The sequence below is a fragment of the Gadus chalcogrammus genome, chromosome 10 (assembly GCF_026213295.1).
Source record: "Gadus chalcogrammus isolate NIFS_2021 chromosome 10, NIFS_Gcha_1.0, whole genome shotgun sequence".
Lineage (NCBI taxonomy): Eukaryota > Metazoa > Chordata > Actinopteri > Gadiformes > Gadidae > Gadus > Gadus chalcogrammus.
In genome coordinates this window covers 14,553,378-14,577,149 of record NC_079421.1, presented here as the reverse complement: position 1 = coordinate 14,577,149, position 23,772 = coordinate 14,553,378, and the positions used below count along the sequence as shown (strand labels likewise).

The following is a 23,772-nucleotide window of genomic DNA, read 5'->3' as shown; positions in this document are numbered from 1 at the left end:
CAATAATTTCACCAAACATACTCCTTTATAAGTATTTCTATTTTAATTTGATCTACTATATGATTTTTCCTAAAGTGATTTTTATTATGGAGAAACTTTTACCAGTCAGTTTCAATCCCGTTATCTGTACTTCAATTAAGTTTGACTTTGAAGCTGGCATGCATTGCAACCCTTCTCACCACCAGATGGGGCTGTCGTCTAAAGATGATTACTTTGCTTCAATCGTCAAGCGAGCAAGGCTAAACAGGATGCTAGTAGACACGTACACCACGGCTAGAATACTAGAACCTTGCAAGAACACTGGTTATTAGTTGCCCTTTACGAATTAGAAAAATGCCTAATTTTAGAAAGTCATGATTGAGTTATAGAAATCATGGGAAGGGGCAGAGCGTGGGGCCAATCGATAGCGAAGTAAACTATCGCTTTAAAAAGTTTATTTTCAACCGCTAGAAGGCGACAGTACACACAAGATCTATACAAACAGGTAACAGTGAAGTAAGCTTTTCATATATTTGTGTGTATTATATTACGTGTCATCATGTAGGTACACTTTCTATATTTCATTTTCTACATTTGCAACTAAGTTTGTTTTATCGGCTTCCATAACAGGGTAATTTATTTTGGGCAATAACACAAGCCGACAACACAATGCATTCTAGCAAATGGTATAATTGAGTTGCATTTTAATGCCTATACACCCCCCTTGCATACCTTCCTCTGCAAATATATGTTTATACCAGCATGAACCCCAGATACTCCGAGACTTGGCGCTGGCTGTGTGAACAGGTCCACGCAACCTGAGTAATAATGCAGGGCTTTTCTTTTATCTTGGGCAGATGCTAACGGCTCAGCAGAGAGGGGGGCCCGCGATGGAGTCATAAATTGCCCGCTGAAGATGAGGTAATAAGGAACACATGCGAGGAACCCATACCAAAGAGTGCTCCCCCCCACCCTCGCCCTTTACTTTGTTAGCAGAGTACATGAACACTTGACCTTCTCAAAGGACAATTGGTGGTGCTCAGCCTCCTTTCACTATTCTGTTATATATATAAAAAATACATCAATATATTTAAAATATATACGTGTTGTCCTACAAATGCCATTGTCATGTATAAAAAAAAGGGCTGAGTAGCTATCCTGGAAGTCCAGAAGGAATTAGCTAAGCCAAGGTAGGTGTAATATAAACACCTGCACCGTTTGCATTAAGTATAGAACGGTTTTCTATCTTTAGAACGCAAGCTAATTGCTGGGGGCACTGTAGACTAATTTGTTTTCATGAGATGTCATGTGCTTAAAGAGGTCAGTAAAAGATCATTCTTGCAAGATAAGCCTTATTTCCGGTTTCATTAATGAAATCTGCCTTGAACTCAGCCGAAAGTACAACTTTTTAAATCGTCGGCCTGACAGCATAACATGTAGTGTATGGTAACATACTACCATGTGCTCACTCCCTAAAGTCTGGTGACAAATGCATGATTTATACTGTTACGTCTATTACTTGCCCATGAACTTGGGCTCCAAATGTCCAAAGCAAACAAAGAGAAACACAAATGTAAATGTGTTTGTGTCAAGAGGTTCACACGTTGGGTTATGGGTAAACATACTTCACGCTTTATATGTTTCCCCTTTAGATGATACGGTTGTTAACCTAGCAGGTCAAGCACATGTACTTTGACCTGTGCTTCATTATTGATATTACCAATATACGAGTCCCGATTGGTAGCAGTGTTTAGTAAACAACATGGCTTCTGCCTCTGGTAATGACTTTCCCTTCCTCTCTCTCCCCCGCTCTCCTGCTCCTCTCCCCTCCTCTCATGTGATGACTAACATCTTTATTTTTAAAGACAGCCCAGCCAGCCTTGACCAGATGAAAAATTCCTCACTGACTCGCAAGTTTGACTGCACCCAGGACCTTTCCACGATTACGTCATCCCCCAAACCGCTAGTAACTCATGCTTAGACAGAGGATGCATAAAGCAGAAATGACTGAATAAAACCAGAATACACCTCTGCTTTGAGGCTGTGGCTGTAGCCTACCTAAAACAAGTTGCTAAAAAAGTCCATCTCTCGCTCTGCGTTTTCCTTCCCTCTCTCCCCAATGGCCCTACGGTATGGATATGCCACGGGGATATGGGTGTGTTGTCCATTAAAGTCACTCATCGGGGTCTAGTCAAGTGGATCAGTGGATATTGGCAATTTCATCCCCAGAGGGATATATACTCTCTGGACCGTGTTGTTTCCAATGTGCAAATGGCAAATCTACGGCTTGGAAAGGATGGAAATGCAAAGTACACACTCCATGGTACTTGGTGCGTGGTCGGTGCCCCGCACATTTTTCTTCTTATCCCCCTCAGGTCGAGCTGCGAGGCTCAAGGTGCTCTTACTGATTAATCGCCTACTAGGTTTTCTGCTCGGTGGACCATCATTCGGTTAATTTGAGGTAATTGATGATGTCAGACGAATGACTGGGGGCACATGTGGACCTCTCAAGTAGGAAATGCTAAACCCGTGAAACCTTAGATGTTAGAGGAAAAACTACCCCCGTCCCACGTCTTTTCCTGCAAGGTTTCTTTTTCGCTGCTCATTCTTCATCTTTCTTGCTGCTTTTTCCCTCTCCCTCCCACAGGCCCCTAACGCCTGTAGGTTGCTTAGATTGTTGACTTAGGAGGCCCGGGTGAAAACAACGCTTTGGGTAAGCACTGGACCCAATCTCTTCCCGTCCCCTCTCACCCAAGCCCCTTTCTGCACCAACTGACACAGACGCAAGCTCTACTGAATGTAGTTTTATTTTGACGGATTGATAGCTGAGTTCAGTGTGCAAATATGCAACCGTGTCAGAAGGCGAAGAAGAAGAAAGATATATGTTTTAAAAAGTCTGCAAAGAGTCAATAAAGTGTTACTTTCACCGATACTGTTGGCTGACTTAGTCCAGATGTATGGATCTAGATGCATAACGTATATACAGAGTGCATAGCCTTCGCTTCCCCAGGGGCAAGGACATGGTTCCGCATCTCTGCTTTAGTTTCCATAACCTATTTAATGAGATGATCTAACAACTCTCGACCCTGAGAACACTATTACCATCGATGTCCAACCCAAGTGAATACCCTGCCCGCTTGATTTCAGTCTTATGTATTATTGACCAGAACTACATGCCCAACAGAAAATAAAGACTGGCTCCAGCATTAAATGTCTGTTCGATAAATAGAGGATTTCAATTAAGGGCAGCCATTGTTACAGAAACCGTGTTGTTTCCCTGCCGTTAACAACGTTTCCATAGTCTTCCATAGTCAAGGCCATTTATGCCCTGCTAAATGGAGGCTGGCCGCTGAGAGCGTGCAGAGAGAGAGAGGGTTTGCTGTAGGCAGAGAGGGATCCTGCTACTGCCTTCCCAAGGCTGCAAGCCAAACACACCACAGCCCAGTCCAGCATGGTCAACCACCCTGCCACGCCACAATGGCCATTATCTCTCGGTCCAAGCGCACATGCACAAGTTTCCTTCCCTTGAACAGCATTACAGTGACTTTAGAGTTCAGCGCATATCCAAGTCCATAGACATTATATATTTAAAGATCAAATCCTGTCATGCAATACCAACGTCAAAACAACTTGGATTGTAGACACAGGAACGAATAGGAGAGGAGACGATCAGGAGACAGTGCTTTCCAACAGAGGATTCGAGAAAAATGTCACTTTTCACTTTGATAAGCAATGTATGCCTGGAAGCTAAACACGAAGCAGCAGAAACGGTGAAAGCTCTGCCAATGCAGTGTTGAAGTGAAAGAATCTCACTTCTGATTTGTGAGCCTGGATAAACAGAAGGGCTACACAAGTACATAAAAACTGTAAACACGGTATCGCTTTAATTCTCACCAGATTTTCAAAAGCGCTATCAGGAAGACTTGAAGTTGTTATTCAGTCTTGTAAACCTGACTGGGGTTGAAGGAGCCCTATCATACCTATGGGTCTAGGTTTTCCATTCAACGGTGATTGCCTTTCTACAACTTAAGTGCCCCTGATTGCCTGTTCCACACTGTGTACTGTAAAGCCGTGCCCATGGGCTTAGGGAAAACAAGCTAATTTTGTAACTGCCAGTGAAACAAGCTTAAAGATACTTATGAGAGCAAAGCGTAGCTTGCAATTAGCTGTGGAAGAGGAGTGAGAGGCAGGATCCCACAGGGCTTGCGGTTGGCTGAGAAATGAGGGAAATACGCTGGAAATGTCACGCTCATGCTCATAGAATTTCGCCAGGATGATAATTTTCGTCTTCATTTTGTAAGGCAGGATGTCGTAAAGGCCCTACTCAATAATAAAACGTGACAACAAGGACCTTGAAAGAGGGAGTTTAGGAGGGAACCACAGACAAGGAAAAGCACAGCCAAGGAAAAGCACATCCTTTGGTTAATGTTTGTTCCCCACCGAATAAGCCACGCTAACATGTAACAGCTCCTCGGCAACTTATTCAAACGTGTTTCTTTGTTCTACGGGGGGAATACTGTGTGGGTGATCTTCACAGAGATATTCATAACAGAATATTTAAAAAACAATTTTCGTTTTCGTTATTTACAGAAGCAGAGCTTTTGTTTAAGTGTCCTGATGGTGGTTTATATTTGACACTGGTCTGGCGTACATGACGTCAGACTTGTGTGAGAATGTTGACAGGCCTTGTTCCTGCAGGGCTGAGGTTATGGGGGGAGTCTGACTAGATGCGACTGTGGGCTGTTGCCTAAACCATGTCTTTCATTTCCTGTTTGGCCGGCCCACGTGTTTGATTTCCTCTGAATATGTATCTTTGCATCTACTTATCTATAAATCTGTCTATCCATCTTTCTTTCTATATATCTACTTATCTGCCTGCCTGTCAGCCTGCCTGCCTGCCTGCCTGTCTGTGTGTCTGATGGTCTCTCTGTGTTTTTACATCAAGATATTCCTGCCCACATTCAAACATGCACTCAGGTTGAAGGGCTGTTCCTCGTGGTTCGTGGCAGACCAGACAGGAGGTGGCCTTTACCAGTGGACTCGGGGGGGCAATGCTCCTTAGTACCTCTTGCCTTTACCAGAGGATGGACGAGCTTGACCCCGGGTGCTTGACCTCGGTCCTTCTGAAGCATGACAGCTAGAGGTTCCCCAGTGAAGCACGTCGCTTTCATGGGCCTGCTGGGGTGCATTAGCCTCGTGGATCACTTGTTTCAATTCTTGAGATGCTTCCAATTTGTCCATCGTTCAACAGACAGACGGCCTTAGGAAGTGTCTTTTTACAAGGAGGCGAGTCACAGGGACACTGCCTGGTTGCGGCTGATATGGAGATTATGCTTGACAGAAAAGGAAATGCAGAAAAGAAAGAATTTAATGTGGAACAAAGATGGTTAACCGACGCTCGGAATAACTTTGTGATTTGGTGAGGCTTGTTCATTGCAAACAGGAAACGATACCAGGGAAGGTCCAAAAAGCTCTGTTATTAAAGCCTTCTTCGTCCCTGCTCTGCTGGGCTCATAAATGTTTTCATGCTGAGGGTTATCATAACATGACCTTATGAAAAGCAAAACAGAAGTATTCTGTCTCCTTGTACATTCAGCACAGATCTCATACCATCTCACACTTTTTCTTCTTACAAACTCAAAAACTCTGGTCACTTTCCCTTTTTAATCGTCCAGATGTTCTTTTTCTTATTTACCTCCCACACATCCTTCCATATCCTTTTCACGGAGCTAAAATAGGCAGGGAGTTCTGGTAAGACCCAGCATGGGTTGGCTGCTAGAGTCTTCTCTGGCTGCTCTGCCAAAGCATGGCCTTCAACTGGGTCATGGAAACTGAACCCCAGGGGCGAGACTGTTACTCTCCAAAAAACAACCGTCTCTCGGGGGTCTGAGGGCTTAGGGCCCTGACCCAGAACCACACCGCGAGGTCAGTGAGCACCCCTGAAAAAACCCAGACACTTGGAGGACTGCGGCGCGGGATTCATGAGCTGGCAGGTTGGACACAGACGTCGATGTGGTCCGCTCAAGTTAGCCTCAACAAGAACCATGCTATCTGCTCTCTAAATGTTTTGGTATTCAGTACCGTAACTAGATAAGGCAAGGCGTCAGCCAAGGATTCAATGGGGAGGGCTTTTTCGGTGGGATTGCCTGTTATCTATAGACAATCCTTTTGTGTGACATTGCAATATCTTTGCTATCTTTGCGAATATAAGCATTGCTTATAAACATGACAAAATTGTTAGCTTTTACTCTACATTGTTTATTTTTTTTACACAAACATTTTCCTCATTTCCACAGGCATTGACATCACAGAATGCGTAGAAATGCAAACAATTATAACCTATAGCCTTTTGCATTGGCAGGGAATATGACATGGAGTACTCTTGATATTTTGCTTTGATATTTTGACTGAACAGGATGTTTTCCAAACCATTATCTTCTAGGCATGTTTAGCGGATTTGTCATCCACTGTTCTATTCCATGCTGATGTTGATAGACTTTGTGGTCTCACCGTACACTGTTAACAGTTTACGAGGGGAAATATCGGAGAGCCCAAATTGTGAGTTCAGCCCTGGCTGTTGTCAGTAATTAGACTTGCAGTTGGAAAGCATGCAAAATGGTTAGTGACTCAGTTTAAAGAGTTTGGATTAACTGCCAAACAAAATGTCCTGCTGTTTTCAATAAGTTGTGTTGCATTGCGAACTTGGAGCTTTTCCTTGAGCTATTGATTTTACTATGCTGTATTGTATCGTTAGCCATACTCCTAGGACACTATTGAAATACTGCATCTGTGTGTTTTATACTGCGCTAGAAAATCCCCCAATAATCGTGTCAAAACTAGAAGTCCAATAGTGTATTCTTGTGTATTCTTTCCTGGCGTGACACAATGACCTTCTGGTTTTCCACCGCAGAAGTCTCAACCCTGATGGCTTGGCCGGCATTCATCCCTGAATAAATGCATTAATCATTTGGTTGATAGGAGGGCAGCCTAGACCTTATTAAGTAGTAAGTCCAGTATTTTCTCAGGAAGCGTTTGGCAGAATGACGGGTGTTGGTCAGTGTTTCTGCACTAATGGAACCCGACCCTGGCCAACGTCTACCGCCCTTTGCCAAAGTGAGAAGGTGGGGTGGGAATGTCTGGGGTGAGGGGGGTCCATCAAACACGGGACAGCACCAGTGCAGGGCTTTTTAATGTTAAAACAACATGTCTGGGAGACAGAGAAATAGTTTCCATAGGAGGGGGCCCGAGACGCATTGCGTCTAACGTGGCCTACCCGAACTTACATGTAAGCCTTCTCCTTCATCCGCTGCACCTCTCTACAAATATTACACTTCCCTATTGTGTTTCGTTCAGCGCTTCGGTTCTCCTGTCATCCGCCACAACCTCTCACCTCCATTTATTATTGAACCGCTCTGGCCCGGTGTTAAATGTCATCAGAAACCACAAATGCTATTCCCTGAATGATTATCCATTGAATGTTCTATCTACACACAAGCAAAGCCTACATCAGCCCAAATCAAGTGTGAGTTATTTGTGTTACAAAAAGTCATACAGTAAAAAAAAAAAAAAAAAGTCCTAAGTAAGTAAGTAATCCTTTTTCCTGGAAGAGACTCACATTCAGCCCACGAAGTCTTAGTCAAACTGGATTTTCTCCCCCTCCGTTGAGACGTTGGAGTCAGAGAAAAGATGAAAAGTTAGTAGCTGTAGTAGATAGTAGCTGTGGCCACGTAAGGCTGACTTCACTTCGGGTTCTGGGGGAAAAAACCCTGATCCAACCCATGCTCGGTTTTCCTGACTTGAAAGCGTTCCCATGGCAATACATAGTTCCCCCACATCTGTCTTTGCTGTGTGATGCTGAATCAATCCTTTTGTATAGATCCCAGATGGCGTAGTCTAAAAATTGCTCTCGCCGTCGTCAACGTTAACATTAATCCGCTTTGAAAGGCTCACAGATCATTCCATCCTATTGGCAGCTTTCTTTTCGCTGTGTAATGGCTGTGGATCGGTTTTATTATCTAAAAATGTATCTTGAGATTGACTTAATTTGACCAGATCTACCAGTGGTTTCTTTGATGTTAACAGCATCCATCCTAGCGACCCAAAAGACCTAGGTTCAATTGAATCACATCTTTTGTCAGATCATATTCTTCGTGAAGACGGCCAACACAGAACTTTATCCGAGTCGACAACAACAACAACTCTGATCAAACACTTGGCCGGGCCTCTCTGTATATGCATCGCACAGATATGGTACAGAATCTCACATCAGGATCCTGTTATCTGCCAGTGTTGGTTATACGCTTCAGAAGGCGTGTAGGGGCGTGTAAAGCTGGTCCTGATTTAGTCAAATTAAATAGCCAACGCAGCGTTGACACTAAGCCTTCTTGACTCTCTTAATAGCTTTACGGATCATTCTGTCGAGAGAGAGAGGGTGAGCGAGAGGACGAGGGAGGCAGACACACAGCACAGCAGTAAAGGACTTATCCTGCCATTGTTGAGATGCAGCTCTGGCACCCCAGATCAAATGATCGGGTCCCTCCTGTTTTCGACCGGGCTCATCCCCAATGCCCACCTTCTCCCGACATCTGTGAGATCACTGTATTCTGGATCAGAGGCACAGGGTTGGGCTGTGGTCTCCTCCTCGGCTGCTCTGCCAACACTCTGCCAGGATAAGAGAGGGAGACTGATGCGGCAGAGAAGACCCAGGGTTCATGGTTGACCTCCCCACCACATTCACAAACACATAAACACACCTGCGCACAAACACACGTACGAACACACGCACGCCGTACGCACACACACACACACACACACACACACACACACACATTCACAAACACACAGAAACACACGCTTGCACGCACACACACACACACACACACACACACACACACACACACACACACACACACACACACACACACACACACACACACACACACACACACACACACACACACACACACACACACACACACACACACACACACACACACACACACACACAGTCAGTGCCCCCAGCACCTCCACCAGAAGCGGCCCCAGGTCAGCCGGGCCGCTGTCTGGAAATTACCAGCCGCCCGGTGGCTGTTCTTCATCACGCTGAAAGCCTTTTCTCCACGACTGCTGGAGTATGGCGGCGAGCACGCATTCAACAAGAGCACAACGGTTATTCAAACAAAGAGTAAGGACAGCAGGGAGGGATTGGGGAGGGGTGTGCAGTGGACACACTGCACAGTTGTGTCAGTTGTTTAAGCATAATGGCTGTCTGGCGTCTTTTTTATCCTTTCTGCACTTTCTTTCTTTCTTTCTTTCTTTCTTTCTTTCTTTCTTTCTTTCTTTCTTTCTTTCTTTCTTTCTTTCTTTCTCTCTCTCTCTCTCTCTCTCTCTCTCTCTCTCTCTCTCTCTCTCTCTCTCTCTCTCTCTCTCTCTCTCTCTCTCTCTCTCTCTTTATTCCTTGTCTCCGTCTCGCAGCCGCCATATCACGGTATGTGTTTTCATTGGGTAGGAGAGGAAGTCGGGGTATTGTCTGGACAGGATCATGGCAGAGATCGCCTGCTCAGATTGCTTGGCGGTTCAGGGCAATGCTGCTGGAGCTAGTGACATTAGCTTTGTTTTAGTTGGACCTCAGGAACGCTTTGCAAAATCTCTCCAAAGAAAAAGAGGGGGAAAAGAGAAAAAGAGGGATGCAGGAGATTGGAATGGAAAAACAAGCAATCAGTTCAGCACCATTGTTTTAACACAATCGATGCACACAACCGATACAAATAGTATGAATTATTTCAGCTTTTGGAAATAATGACATATATTCGTAAAATAAACAATGTATGTAGCACCATAGGTCGGCTTGTTCTGTTGAACTGCTTCCCCCTTTCCTAATTTGCCAATAAGAATTATGTTTGTGAACACTACCTCCCTTGTGGCTTTTCTGGGGTTCGTATGACTTCACCTTTGGCTCTCTGTGTGTCTGTTCTCTGAGCATCCCAAATTGTAGATTTCACGGTCAGTTTTGGCCCACCATGGACTTTAAGGATATTTCTTTATTGGTGCGTAGGACCGTCCAAACAGCCCATAAGACATGCGTAGGGGTCTCTACATCTCGCTCTCCGAAAAGATACAAGCAAACCCAAGAACATTGTTTGTTGCCTGTGCTGAAGTAACAACGTATCTATGCTTGTTGTGGCAGGGTGGCTTGAACTGAAATACATGGTCCGTCAGTGCCGTGAATTCACTGGTGTACTGCAGGATTGTTGGTCTGTTTGGCCTTGGGTAACACAAACCATATGCTGTTCAACCCGGAGTGAATTTGCAATGCGACTAGACATCAGATCAGATTTCCCTGCCTAACTAATCTATTATGCAGGCTATAGGATACACTGACTCAGGGTCAAATATGCAGGATAAGGCGCATGTGCATGTAAGTGAGCTGCATATAGATGCATACAAAATACCCAATCTTTGATACAAACTTTGATGTGGACATCAAAGATGTCAACTGATGAAAACCTCCATCTCCAGTTTGTTGTCACACTCAATCATTCAATGGCAGACTGAAAAAGATTGCTTGTAGCAAAGACACAATCATAAGCAATCAGGATCTCTGCCACGTCTGTAAAATGTAAGATTTCCTTTTTTCTTGAAAGTAGCCGCAGCTGCACAGCTGATGCGTATTCTAAGCCCGGCTGCAGCATGTCATTTCCTGTATGTAAACCATGAATTTGTTGTGTCACTTCCTTTTGTACTCCCAACCAGTAGTCCAATTGGCACAGCTCTCTCCCTTGCTCAGTTTATGACTTTGTTTTTGTTCCAATGACATGTCCACTGCAGTCAAAATTATGTTCTCTTTTTCCTACTATATTTCTGCTCATTCTTCATTCTCTTTTTAACTAGTGGAAAGAATTGTGATAGTCAGAAGAAGGATGGTGCCACTATAATTACATTTCCAGGCTTTTATTGGGGCATTGAATATCAACGTCTTGGCCAAAGATCGCCTTGTCTAGTGTTCTCCAAGTGCTCCGGATGCAGTTCATCTTTGCTAATTGATTTTTGCTAGGCTTATATGTGAGAAAATGTAACTTATTTATTTATGTGTCAACCTTGCCCACATGCCAGCATGTTAATGAGAAAACAGTTTCCTTTGAGTAGCATTATTCCAGAGCCCTCTTGACTTCCCTCATACAGAGATACAGCACTCTCTCCCTCTCTGCAATAAAATATCGAGATGGAACAAAAAAAGAGTGAAACTCCAAACTTTTCCATCCAGCTCCAGGGTAGCCTCTGGATGAGTGTGTGGAAGTTTTAGTAGGAGTCAGATGGGCTCCTAATCAAATCAATACGACTGGAAACTTTGCAGAGTCCAAGTGAGGCAAACGGGACTGCGTGAACTGCATGATAAGGCTTCAGTGGCATAAGCAAAGGAAAAATGTTCTAGTGACAACAAACAAATTCAGAAGAAGTTCATACTCTGTGTTTCTGTGGCGGGAGACTCTACTGAGAGATTTGCATAAGAAGTCTGGGATTGTGTGCACAATGTTTTGTTGGAAAGGTTAGTTGCCAGCACAAGATTGTGTAAACACTTCACTACAGGATGGCAACTGGTAACGGTAATTTCAAGTTTACGACTCTAATCTATTTGGCCGAAGAAACAACCTAAAAATGTGTTTACAATCGCGGCAAGTTTGTTTATGTAGATCTTTAACAGTTGTGGCTTCAAACGAAGCACACTCAGGAGGGATACCCTATGCAGTGCATCATCTAAAGCCGTTTTCATGTATTTTGTGTGGATCATGTTCAATTCGAGATGGAGACCGACTCCAATGATGATTGGATGCAGCATTCCTCATCATCATTTCTGTTGTGTATTGATCCGCCTCAGTGCGAGGGTACCGTGGCTGGTGCTCAGCAGATATTTTGTCCGGTTGTTGCTTGTGTAGCTCAATCTCTGGTAACAGAACAAAGCCGCTTCCTCTACTGTCAGACAATGACATACCGATGACCAAACGCCCCCCCCCCCCCCCCCCCCCCCGCCCCCAACACACCCCGTCTAAACTCTGGTCTAGTCTCTCTCATGATTTAGAAAAAGCCTGCGTGTTATGAAGCAAAGATAAATCCTCAAGCAAATAATTGTAATGGCTTCGCATAGTTCAGTGCAAAATTGATGGACCAGTAAATAAAATAAAGAATAGGTTTGTGTTCTGGTCGAGTATTATTTCCTGGGAGTAGATGTGGAACAGAGAGAGAGAGAGAGAGAGAGAGAGAGAGAGAGAGAGAGAGAGAGAGAGAGAGAGAGAGAGAGAGAGAGAGAGAGAGAGAGAGAGAGAGAGAGAGAGAGAGAGAGAGAGAGAGAGAGAGAGAGAGAGAGAGAGAGAGAGAGAGAGAGAGAGAGAGAGAGAGAGAGAGAGAGCACTCAAAGAACGACCCAATATCCTTTGGATTTAATAGTGCGGGGCTAAGCGGGGGGACACCAGCCAATGACATGCTACGATCTCATGTGGAGCAATGACAGATTTATCAGAGAGGAGCGCATACGGCCCTCCGCCTCTGCCAAACAGAAACAAATGTCCAAACCGCAGGTCTCTTTCTTGTGCTCGCAGACTAAACACACTGCCGGGACGCGAACATACGCGTATACGGGCTCCCGCCCCGTCAGACACGACCACAAACAACACACACAATCACCATCAAAGATCAGTGTCACATGGCTCTCCCCGGCGCCCAACGGGAACGGCGTCGTGTACGGAATGTGTTCGTTCATCTGCCAGCCAGCCCAGCCAGGAGGCTGAAACTCAAATCATCCAGTGAGGTCTTTGAGGGATGTGTTCTCTGGACTGAGCTGGGACCGGTCCAAAGAGAGTGTCTCTGTGGTCTTAGAAAGCTCAGATAAAGCGGTGGGGTTGGGTCAACCCCCACTCTCCTCCCCACACACATTGTTGTGAGGATGGTTTTGGGGACAGAGCTTTCAGGATGGCTGCCCTCACCCTCTGGAACTCACTGGTCTGGGAGTCCCACTAGGGTGGGTCCATTAACTTAATTAAAAAGTCTCCCAAGACTATTCCCTTTTCAGCCTGGCCTTTGGACATCAAGAACTTTTGGATCTCCCTGTAGTCTCTTAAAAGCACTTGGAGTTTATGATTATTATTTTTTTCTTCTTCTTTATTTTTTTATGCATTTATGTATCAAAAACATTACGATGATCATTTTTATTGTGAAGTTCGATAAAAGTAAAAGGATTCAAGGTCATTTAATGTGCTTTACTTCAAAAATAAGTGCTTTCAGTACTGTTCAAGCCTGTCGTTCAAGCCGGGGTTTTTCAGGGCCTGCACTGCACTGAAAGAGACATCATCTGGGTCAGGGCATGCTGTATGGTAGCCAATCACAAAGAGCAAGGCTGTGTGATTATTCAACACCATTTCCAATCCACTGCCAATCTAGCCAGCAGTCCAGCATCCTTCAACCCACTCTCTTGCCACAACAACCTTCCGATCCGGGGGCTTTCAACAGAAGTAATGCCTTTCCGCCCACACTCGAATGGCATGTCTGGCCTCATACGGGCTGTTTGGCTAGTAGCAGCTGTGGGTGGGAGCATTTCTTGAGGGTTGAATAGCTTTTCCGTTACAAATTGTATCAGGTGAAAAAACATTGCAAATCACCTCAAGCCATACCGTCGCAAGCCCATATGGCGGGCAGATGGGGACGTTAAACCCACCCGCCCTTCAAAGTCAATTATGACATTCAACAGCATGAATGGCCTAACCGATAAACCTCATTTTAGGATAGCAAATTATTTCCCATTAAATACAGGAGTGACTCAGTTGACGATATGATGGAAGTGTGTATCAGGGCTTGGGGAAAGCACGGCACACAGAGTGAGGTTTGGTTGATGAGATGTGTGGCAGAGTCTTCCCCCCCCAGACATCCAGGGTTAGGGGCAGGACTGCAGCCTCACAGGGTACTGTGACTGTCTCTGGGGGACTGAGAGAATACAACCGCACTGGATGGAACACGTTTAACGTGCACTTTCCATGCCTTGTTATCGTTGATCTCGCGTGATCACATTCTAATCGGATCGCAGTGACCTCTTGATGAAAAAAAAGGGTAAATGCATTCCAGAAGCATTGAGAGAGCGTTTCTTGGAGATGCACTGATCATTTGAAAGACATGCACAGGCAAACACACACACATACACATACACACACACAAATACACAAGCTTGTACACACACACACACACACACACACACACACACCCTGGAGCTCCAGGTTCAAAGACGGCACACACAGACGAGCTCATCTTCATCTCAGACAGACATTTGGTGTGGTGGGACAGACAGACAGCTGGACACAGAATCAGATAGGCAGACTGATAGACTGACGCTCTGTCTGATAATGGTGTGAGCTCTGAGCTCACCCGTTTGAATCACCCAACCACAGTCTAACTTTGATGACAGGCCAATGCATGAGAAGTGGGGGACCAATTCGTGGAGGTAAATATTATGGTCGGTACACAGTTTCCTGTTGCCGTGTTCTTCTCCATGTGGTTTGCGTTGCAGACTGGTATGCACTTGGTCCAGGGAGCATTGTTATGGGTTATGTTTTGTTAGCAGACAGGTTAATGAAGGGGAACCACAGAGAGGCCAGTGAGCCAGGTTTTACAAGGACTGTGGCTGTGGAACATTCAGCTATGTTGGAATCCAGACTTATTTAAGATGGAATTGGAACCCGAATTAAATCTCTATACGAAAGCGCTGCCTTGTTTTGGGTCTGGATTTCAATCCATTTTAAAAATAATTAATTTCCTGAATTAATTAATGATTTACCATGATTATAACTGACGGCTCTGTCAGGCAACTGTCTTCTTTTCAACCAACTGTCTTCTATGTTTATGGTGTAATAATTAAGAAAGTCATTTACATCCTACTACAAATGGCATATGTCTAGCATTTCTCAGACTTACTATTGAAACTATGGACATTGTGTAATGAGATGAACGACATTAATGTTCACATGAATCTGAAAACAGTGTAATAGTTGGGACTTTGCCACCGGGGACTGTCCACGCTACATTACATATTTGCCGTGATCAAAGATAAACTGAAAACGGAAATCGGAGGAATGATTCACTACTGCTCAGTGACTTTAACAGGCGATTAGCGGTCCGGTCCTTGGATGCCAGGCATCAGTTCGTGCTAATTGACATGCTCAGAACTCATAGAACAGAATGCTAGGGGCCTTGCAGAGAGTGTCAGCTTCCCTCGCACCTAAACTTCCCAAAGCGTTCTATTTAGCCTGCAGTATCAAGCCACCCAGATAACAAGGCTGAATAAAACGATTCAACGGATAATCTCATGCTCGGATGACACATTGGTGCATGAGCCAACAGACACAAACAGAAATAATCACATTCAACTATGGTTCCCTCCTGGTGGGGATTTAGAGGTCAGTTGAGCATGGTTTTGTGGACCAACCCAAACACATGCCTGGTTGGGCCTGAATATACTGAAGGACTGTAATCGATGTAAATAGGCTACACAAATGGAAACTTTTCATTCATATATTCAGTGGTCTCGTAAATGGTTGGGTTCAGGACATATCTTTTGCGTTGGAGAGTTCTGCGTGCGTATATACCTCAACCAATCCCTCAACCTCTGCTTCCCACTAACAGCCAGACAGTTTAAATGATCCGCCAGGGCACGGTTAGAATACCCGAGGAAACACGCATAGCTACTCGCGTGATAATCCTGCAAGACATTCTATATTTCTCCCCTCCCATACCTCTCTCTCTTCACTCCCGCCCCCTCTCTACCTCTCTCTCCCCCTTCCTCCCTCTCTCCCTCTTTCTCCCGCTCTCACACGCATATGTCTGTTATATAGCCTGATTTTTCAACACGGATTAACTCGCATGTGACCTTATAAGAATGCGCCGTAACTTTCACGTTCTCCTGTCAAGTTGCTCATAAAACATTCAACAAGGACATGTTTTCGAGGCTTTGCGGGGTGATGGAGATGGCGCTGTTGAATAAGTCATGGAGGTTCTATGGATGAATAGCTGAGGCCCATAAAATAAAAGAAGATGCACCAAAATCCAGTGCCTGTTGGCAACCTCCATGGGACAGAGTTCTTGAGATGATCAATGGTGTAGGATGTTCTTTTGAGACCTTTTCCATATAGTCTACACTTTATTTAGTCTAGTCGCGGTTACTAAATCTGTATAAATATCATGTCCTGTCACATCCTAAACCATCTTCGCCGTCTATCTATCCGTGTGTGCGTGACCATGCGGTGGGAAATCGGGGAGCGAGAGAGAGAGAGAGATCCGGCAGGTCACCGCGGGTTCTGCTCTTTTCCAGGCTATCGGACAGAAGATCTAAAGGCTGCGGCTGCTTTCACCTGCCAGACAGCTGGTGTTCAGTTCAGACAGGCTCCGCTTCCCCCCGGCGGAGGAAGGACACGACCGTATCCCACCTTTTTCAGACAATCGCCTTCAGCCGAGTGCGCTCTCTATAAGCCCCCGTGGGATCCGGGCTCTCTAGGTTTCCTTCCCTTCCTTAATGAAGACCTCGTGGCTCCGTGGCCGGCTTCGTCCCCCTCGACTAGAGGAGCCCCGGCGAGGCACACAGTAGCTTAGCGAGGGACCATTACATCAAGGGGTAGGCTGGCTGGTGAGGAGCAGAGTGTGCACTTCAAAGGGTCTCAGACCTGAGCAGGGGCCTGGCGGCTGCGCACGCCCCCCTCGTACGGCAAACCTTCAGGCATGACCTAACAAGTGGAATGACACAGGTGGAGCTCGCCGGTCTTTGATCACCGCAGTCTCCCTCTAATATGCCGTGAGCCGACCACACCGACTATTTCTGGCGACGTGAATTAAATCAAATCGCTGTGTTTTACGGCTCCGCCGTCTCGCCTTGTTTTATGTGAATATTTTCGCAGCTGGGTCATTTGTATATGAACCCAGCGATTGCTGTTCATTTATTCCCTGGCAAGGGGTTTGAAACCACACCACAGGGTGGGGTAGGCAGGTTATACCTAAGCGTAATAGAATTCCAACAAAGCATTCTATGTCCCGAGAACGGGAATACCGGGAGTGGGAAATGGAAATAAAGGCCTGGAGCTGGTCCCTAAATTCAGGGGGTAAAACTGGTAGACGGCCGGAGACCAGATGACAGGAGGTATGAGATTAATTGTTCCCAGGCGGTGTGTGTGTGTGGGGGGGGGGAGAGGGCCGGGAGGTAGGGGGGTGGGTTGGGCGGGGGGGGGGGCAGCACGGTGTACTGTACCGTCCACCTCTTATGGAGCGGAATATTGTTACAGGAGCCTGGGTCTGAAAGGCAGGAAATTCGCTTGAGAGAAGGCTATAAATCCATTCTCCAGTCGATTTTAAACGCTTTGTATTTTTTGGTGGGTGCAGCGCATTTTATGTACGACTATTATTAGTACTATTAGTCTTATTGTTGTCGAGAGAAAATCAAGAGAACACGGATGAACAGAATAATCCTCTGCTGCAATGGTGGGATGTGTTCCTGATATGATGACTTGATATATTCTATTGATCACTGTCAACTCCATGCCAGTAAATACTGCGTTGCAGTCAGCCACATTCTCCCCTGTGTACATTAAGTGAGTCTCAGGTGTCAGGCTGTTGCTGTATTTCCCGGCTAGATTGCGTTGTTGTGTGCTGAAGATAGCGTACTCAAACAATAGGAGGATCGACGTTTAGAGATCAGACAGGTGAACCCACACAGACACACACACACACACACAGACACGTGCACACACACGCACGCACGCTTATAGACTCTCAAGAGACCCATATGCACACATATGCATGCAAACACATAGTACACACAGGCATACAGACACACATGTGCAGTCTCAGTGGGGCCACCACACTGATTGCTGCTGATATCCCAGGCTGAGGCGCTAATGTTGTTTGCGGGGGGGAGAATAAATATTTAGTTAAGTGCCTGCGCTGGGAGACACAGATTCAATCCCTTGCTCCGGTGGCACTGAACCAGGTCGCTGTTTGGTATTTTGTTTTTGTCTCCGGGTACAATCCTGATTATGCCTTGGAGTGCGTTGGCCCAAACAAAGACAGAGGCTCTTGTGGAGAGAATAACTCTTGCCTTGTTCCCCTCCATCTGCGGGGCGGCCCAGCCACCAGGCAGGAAGGCATTTATATGGAACTGGGTCGATGACACCAGAACCGGGCGGGGAAGGGAGGGCACGGCTCTTGATCCACAGCTGGGATGGCCTGATGGCTGAGGGATACGCTCTGTGATGTAAGTTCCCCAAAATAACGGTGAAAACAAATGTGTTTTTTCAAAAGTAGTTGGGCATAGAATTGTGTTTTCCGTCAGCGATTTTAAAATCACACCCATTTCCCTTTTCATTCTTCCAAACCCAACTCTGCGATTCAGGAAAAGGTGAACACGTGTCACTTGAGAAATAATGTCCCCGCCCTCCCCCTCCCCCGTCCCCAGCGATCTCACAACATCTATCCAAAGTGACGCCTGGTCCACTGACCGATGGCCCATGTTCACGGGGCTTGTAAGCAAAATGGAGACATACGAGCACATTTGTTAGTGAGTTGCGCCCGTGAGAGGAAACGAGGTGCAATGAAGGTCCCTTTTGTTTCTCCTTCCTAATAAAGTGAGACTAACGACCTCAATTATTCAGTAATGTATTTGTAACATCCGTAGTTTGTTGGCGTTGGCGGCCCGCCCGAACCAGCACTGCCGGCAGTCATTACCCCGGACACGACCACAACAACAACCAACCGGTCCCAAGGAGAGAGCCAATAGGAGCGCAGAGACAGCCAGAACCTGACCAATGGCAGCGCCGGAGAACCATGGAAACAGCAGGCAGTATGAGAGGAGGGGAGGCTGGGTCCAGGGCCGGGGTCATGAGATGTATTACCGTTTCTTAATGACGAGTCATGCGTGGATAGTGTTGCTCTCATGTAATCTATGAAGGTGGATGGCCTGCTGGGAGGAGGAGGAGGAGGTGGGGGAGAATGTCCGGCGTGTTTAATATCAGTATCGATTGGCTCCTGCAGTGTTTGAGGTTTAACAGACAGACAGACGGACAGACTCAGCCAGCTGTCCAGACCAAAGCAGTCTGTTGATTAGTAGAAGAGGTATCGCATTGCATATGTTCTTCGCTCTGTGGGGGTCAAAGCTAGTAACAAACACACGTGCAAACGCATAAGCATGCAAGCACACATACACACGTACATGAGCACATTCATTCACAAGCACACACACAAACACACGCAAACAGTTTTGTGTGCATATATATGAGTATGCACGCTCAGACAAGCACATACAAACACAGGCACAAGCACTCACCAAAACACAAACACACACACACACACACACACACACACACACACACACACACACACACACACACACACACACACACACACACACACACACACACACACACACACACACACACACACACACACACACCCAATCCATATGGTAGTTTGTGGTTGTCATTCCTAAAGAACAACGTAGTTCCAACAAGCAGCCTCTATTTGCCGGTATCCAGTATGTGAAAGCAATTCAGACCACAAAGCTATGCTTTCATGAAACATTTGCCTTCTCGGGGTAAAATTGGATTTGGAAAAGTTTGTTCAGTGCCAGCATCCATGACGACTGCCAACTTTGGCAGTTGGACGCCAGTGTTGTTAATCAAGTTCTGCTCAGTAACACCAGTTGTGTCCTGCAGGCGCACTCGCGTTAGAAGTTCTGCTGGGACTTTCAGCCCCATTCCTAAGCCCCTTTTCTGGACGAAGGCGTCAGCTAGTTAGAAGGAATAGATGTGATGAGAACAGCAGGATACCAAGGTCTTGGTGCGACTACAAACGTGTTTCATCTCAACTCTTCACAGCCTTCGCGAGACTTCATCCGACCGCGAACCAGACACACCCAGGCTCTATACACTCCAGTCATCTCTGCTTTCAGACCACATCAGCCTTGGAAGCAGTTTGTGAGAAATACAGCAGCCCGGTCAACTGAAAATAAACAGAGGCAGCTCTAAACTGGGAGCGAGGCGTAATAACGTTAGACTCTGGGCTCCACACTGTTTCCCCATAGACAGGTAATCAGGCTACTCCGTCTTGGGTTACAATGTCAGACACACCAGCAGACATGAGCTGCTCCCCATATGGAAGCACCGCCAGTACAAATATCCTCAACACGCATGCACAGTTACTGCAGCCTCCGTACCTAAGCAATTTTCCTACTCTTTCTTTCTGTCTTTTTTTTTCCACTTTTTCATTCTTTCGGTTTGTCCTTCCTGCCGTCCGTCTGAATTTACTGTATTTCTTTCTGTCTTTCGTTTTGAGTCTCTCTGTCTGTCTTAGTTTTTTTTCTATCTCCTTCTGCTTCCCGCCTCTGTTTAGATTAAACGCGGGCCCTTTGAACGGCCCCGCGGCCGGCTCCTATTACACGCACGGGGGCGGGGCCTCGGCGGCCGCGTTGCAAGGCCGTGAGCAGATTGTAATCAGCTAAGGGCCGCGGCCACTGCAACCCACTCTTAATCGACTTTTCCCCCCCGAGTCGAGTGTAGATGGATATGACTTGAGAGGGAATGCGAAGCAGATCACTTAGGAAAATTCCACGCTGCTCTCGCCAGCAAGAGCCCCACTTCTGAAGGAATGCACACTCACGTCGAACCCCATAGGATCCCTCTGGCTCCCACACACAGCTGCCCCGGTCGGCGTCACGGCCGCCAGGGAGAAGAGCAAGAGGAAGAGAAAGGGGGAATGGATGGATGGACGGCTCCGCCGGTTGCATGGGGCACTGCACTTAGAGGCAAGAGGGGAGGGGCCGGGTCGTAGGAAATGGGTGGGAGTCAGACATGATGCACCGGGAAAAGAATGAAGCCGAAGGAGAGGAACCCACAGGAGAGCAGGAGGTTGGAGGTAAAGGGAGACAGGTTGATGGATGGCTGAAAGCAGACAGATATGGAGGTGTTAAAATGTGAGCGAGTGGGTGAGATAGAAAATGGATGTGGGCCAAAGTGATGAAAAAGTAAAAGACAGGTGAGGGAAGATGAGAGGGTTGAAGTAGGGAGGCGTTGGATCCCTGAGATAGCCCAGGACCATCCATCTTGTCAAATATATTGGTGAATCATGAAGATCATGAAGCCAGAAACACACAAAAAACCCACCTATGTTATTATTGTGTCATTCTGAGTGAAGGTTCTTTTTTTTTCTCCCGCTCCTTCATTGTGAGTGTGCCGGGGAAGAGTGTTTGTCCTTTGGATCAACTCTGTGTGGTTTACAGATCCTTGTTTGAAAAACAGTGGTATACCACAAGCAGAGGACATGCAACATTCGCTAAAAGGGAGCTTATCCCCCGCCTGCAGGGTAATTGGGAAATTGGTGTGAAAGCCTAAGTAATCGTCATTCTTACCCCCCACCCCCTGGCACCCGTAAGATCCAAACAGTCGGCTGCGACGTTGGAAATCTATGACAGGCGGGGACAAGTGTCATGTTTATACGTTTATCACCAGTCCCCGTCGCCTTAATGGCCTTCCAGATGCACTGGGTAATGCGCTCTGCGATGATGCCTTGTTTGGTGCAGGGGGGGATTCTCACAGTTTGTTTGTTCTGTTCCAACATCTGGAGTACAGTGACGACTTTGGATATCCATCAATCTGGAGATCTGAGGATTCCTTGGTTTTAGTTACTATGCGGTTGGCCAGATGTTACCGACTTACGTCTTTAACAACACCTATGGGGGCGGGAGGAGTCACTTCTCAGAGAACCATAAGCAGGGGTTTTAACATCTCAGTGGTTTTGCTGTATCTGCGGCTGTATTAGTGTTCATGAGCTACTATCCCCGCTGTGTCCCCTACACCTCTTCATAGGCCCCAGAGCGTCTTCTTCTTATTCTCTTATTCTCTTTATCTTAATCCCCAGGTGAAAGATATAGTGTCTCCTGTGGGAGTTTTACTGTAAGGTAGCAGGCCTGTGACGCTGCAGCTAAGAAGTTCCCAGGTCTCTAGCCTGGCCACAGAGCACACTCTCCGGACGGAGAGACGGATCTCTCCGTCCGGCCTGCACGGCGGGAAAAAGGGTTGAGGGGTGGGGGAGAAAAAAAGAGGGGGGGTGGGGGGGCGGGGGGAAGAGAGTGGGGCCCACTGGTCCACCAGCATCCCTGTGTTGAATATGAAAATATATTATGGCATAATGTGTTCAGTATGCAAGCCTGAAGGAAACCATATGAGAAAGGTTCTCGGACAAAGAGCCCTCTGTGTTCCGTCTGCTGCAGCTACGAGCACCGAATCCCCCCCCCCCCCCCCCCCCACCACCTCACCCCAGCCTACCCCAGCCCTCCCCTCCCCATCCCCTCTGTCCGCCTCAATTGAAAGGGAGAGGGGAGAAAGAGAGACGGCAAGGGAGAGAGACAGAGCGGGAGGAAGAGGTTACCGGGAAAAAAAAGAAAGGAAAAAGGGGGAGGTGTGTGAAAGAGTCTGAGAGGGCTGAGGAGAGAAGGGGGCTGTGCGCGTTAACCGCATCTCCCAGCAGCCAGATCCACCGGAGCACAGGTGAGAGAGGCACATGACGCGCCACCGCCTTCGCATGTCCCGGGGAACGGAATAACGGACATCCGCGTCTCGCCGCGAAACCGCCTCGGCTGCCCGCACGAAACTTTGCAGCTGGAACTCCCCTGCACTCCATTATCTTTATCTTTTTGGGGGTAAGAGAACTATCTTTGTTTTGAGGGGCGCACAGGAAAATGCGAGCGAGTTAAATAAGACAGGAAGAGAGGGGGGGGGGGGGGGGAATCTCTGAAAACCCCTTTTGTTGAAGTAGATGACAAACATCTGTGGCTCTTGTTGCACTCCACAGACAGAACCCGGACTTGCAGATGGGAATAGAGTGCTACAGCAGCGCTGTGGTCTCTGATAGCCTATAGCCTATTGTTCTTCTGACTGCTCAATGCCCGTAGTGTAACCTTAGTGTCTTCAGACATACACACAAACACAGTGCGTAACACTAGAAGCTGTGTCCAATGACAGAGCCGGCTGTGACGCCTATCGTGTTGCATGGATAAGTAATTGCTTCCTGTTTACACAACAGGTGAAAGCCCTGAACATTTTTAGCAGGGGAGACGACAGGAGATTTTGTTCACCATAAGTTGTGGGTAGCTCAATGAAGATACTCATAACATGACTTTGGGTTTGAGTCGATGCAAGCCGAAATAACGATTTGTCATCCCAACCTATTCATCGGTTTGCTTCTTTGATGCATTGCCTCAGGCCTTGTGAGCATTTAAGAGTTAGATTCAGTGGGTTCCTTCCTCTTGCCATCGGCTGTCCCACACCTACTCTTAACCTTCATCCTTTATCTTCGAAGTTGCCAAACTCTAACTTGCATCAGATAAGGTGGAATGCAATCTGTATTTTTCTTGTGAAAGGAAGATGAGATCAGCATAAATAATTAAAGACAAAAGCCAATGACAATCTTGCCTTTCAGGTTTTTGCCGTGGTGAGATGTTCCCTGGTAGTGAGCCTGTTGTTACTCTCATTGGAGGTTGTGCATGGAGGTGTTTTGGATGTCTGTCATCGGCTGGCACAAGCCGGGGCACGCCGTCTGGGACAGGCTCCTGATGACTTCTGAACCCAGGAATGTCCATTTTAAAAGCAGTGCCTTAAAAACTGCTTCAATAAAGAACCTTTGTATCATTCAGAGAGAAAAAGAACGAGACTGAGAAAGAGCGAGAGAGAGATGGGTAGAGAGATAGAAAGAGCGAGCGAGAGTGGGTGGGCTGTGAAAAGA

The 23,772-nt window shown here is 46.6% G+C and overlaps 1 protein-coding gene across 3 annotated transcripts in view; it reads left to right on the top strand.

The window, feature by feature from the left end:
• The first annotated feature begins 113 nt into the window (after positions 1-113).
• LOC130390903 (synaptopodin) overlaps positions 114-23,772 on the top strand; it is a 40,647-nt gene continuing 16,988 nt past the window's right edge. The window contains exons 1-3 of one of the 3 annotated variants that reach the window (XM_056601087.1): positions 114-484; positions 837-900; positions 18,674-18,838. The gene's annotated coding sequence lies outside the window, so the exon portion shown is untranslated. Of the gene's footprint in view, positions 485-836; positions 901-18,673; positions 18,839-22,360; positions 22,691-23,772 lie in introns of those variants that run through there. The other 2 variants (XM_056601088.1, XM_056601086.1) reach the window with 2 other exon arrangements.